Source organism: Polypterus senegalus, chromosome 2 (genome assembly GCF_016835505.1).
Source record: "Polypterus senegalus isolate Bchr_013 chromosome 2, ASM1683550v1, whole genome shotgun sequence".
Classification (NCBI taxonomy): Eukaryota; Metazoa; Chordata; class Cladistia; order Polypteriformes; family Polypteridae; genus Polypterus; species Polypterus senegalus.
The window spans coordinates 17603059-17605273 of record NC_053155.1 but is presented as its reverse complement, the minus strand read 5'-3'; positions in this window follow the sequence as shown (position 1 = coordinate 17605273).

The following is a 2215-nucleotide window of genomic DNA, read 5'->3' as shown; positions in this document are numbered from 1 at the left end:
GATTTACTCCACTGCTCCACATTTTAAAATTACAGATCAAACTATTTAGGCATGATCAAAGTGCACTTTGCAGACTTTCATTTAAGGTGTTTTGCACACACCATGTATAAATGACAACACTTCTTCTACATGGTCCCCCCATTTTAGGGAACCATAATGTTTGGGGCACAGCAATGGCAGGCCTATTAAAGCTGTCATATTTAGTACTGTGATAAGAAAGAGTCAAAGACATCATAAAGATTTGGGGCAGCCAGCCATATATTGTTTTTACCGGCAGCCAAAGTTGATTTAAAGTAGCACAATGTGCATAGAACAGAGTCCAGAACAGAACTGATTGCATGGAGCCAAGATAGCGGTTTTAACTGATAAAACGGAAAACGACGTCATCAGAACCAGAGGTGATTTCTTCATGACTGGAAGTGATGTCCGGAACTGGACATGACATTTTCTTGACCAGAAGTGAAGTCATTTTCGGCACCAGAACCAAGTAGGATTTCCCGAGAATGGTCTGCAAGAGACTGAGAGAGACGGTTATCACACACTCTGCTGCCCCCCGGTCTGGCATATAATTACCATTTTGTAGGCTCTTTAGCTGTTTCCCATGCACACATGTGTGACAGTACTTTGTTGCACATCGCTTACATTCATTGAATGCTTGAAATCCTGGTGCTGAGGACCTTCTCTGGTGATGCTACATAATATAATTCCATTAATTAACATTCTAAAATTTTATGGGAGAAGATGATCTGCTGTGGCAACCCCTAATGGGAGCAGCCAAAAGAAGAAGAAGGAGAATTAGCATTCTAAAATTTCATCTAATTCTAGAATGTTGGGGATCTAGAGCACATCCCTGTAACATTGAGAAAAAACAATAAAACTAACCCTGGAAGAAGTCAAGGGTTCATCCACAGTTATTAAAGTTATCCCCAGTTTTGAAAGTTTTCTGTTGTTTAGGGTATATTTCTCCAGCATCTGAGTGTCTTTTCTGTATCCCACAGGGACGGTCAACACACATGGTGAATCTGACTTGGCACCAGGCGTTCAAGTACAGCAAACGGATCCTTTTCAAATGCACATTCAATTAGGATTTCTAGATGTAGATATAATTTACTTCCTTTAATCTATTTAGTGTTCATTGACTTCTGTTCAGCTTTCATCACCACCAGCCCTCAGAAGCTCACAGTGGAACTGAATCTGCTAGGCTACAACACTTCCCTATGCAACTGGATCCTGGACATCCTGAAAGAGAGACCCAAGGCAGTCCGCATCAGAAAAATAATCTCCTGTGCCATCACGTTGAACACCAGCACCCCTCACAGGCTCATGAGTTTTACTAAACAGTCAGCATGGGTTCAGACCAGGAAGGTTGTGTTTTACTAACATGCTGGAATTCTATGAGGAACCAACAAAAGGATACATAGTGGTGCATATGATAGAATTTATCTTGACTTTCAGATAAGATTCCACTTAAGAGGTTGGGCATCAAACTACCGTAAAAGAAATGGGAGTTCAGGAGGTAGTGTGTAGATGGGCACAAAACTGGCTCAAACACAGGAAGCAGAGGGTGATGGTGCGAGGAACCTTATCAGAATTGGCTGATGTTAAGAGTTGTGTCCAACAAGGGGTCAGTGCTATGGTCAGTGTGATTTTTTAATATAAATATTAATGATTGGGCTAGGAATATAAATCGTAAGATGGTTATGCTTGCAGATGATACCAAGCTATGTAAACTGGCAGATAATCGAGAATCCATTAAGACAGCATGAAGGCTCGGGTAGATTTGTGGCAAATGAAATGGAATGTAAATAAATGTAAAGTGGGTGGCACAGTGGTAGCACTACTGCCTCGCAGTAAGGAGACCTGGGTTTGCTTCCCGTGTGCTCCCTGCGTGGGGTTTGCATATTCTCCCCATGTCTGTGTGGGTTTCCTCCGGTTTCCTCCCACAGTCGAAAGACATGCAAGTTAGGTGCATTGGCGATACTAAATTGTCCCTAGTGTGTGCTTGGTATGTGGGTGTGTGTGTGCCTTGCGGTGGGCTGGCGCCCTGCCCGGGGTTTGTTTCCTGCCTTGCACTCTGTGTTGGCTGAGATTGGCTCCAGTAGACAGCCATGACCCTGTAGTTAGGATATAGCAGGTTGGATAATGGATGGATGGATGGAAGTAAAAATGTTAGGTTTGAATACACAATGGGAGGTCTGAAAATCAAAAGCACACC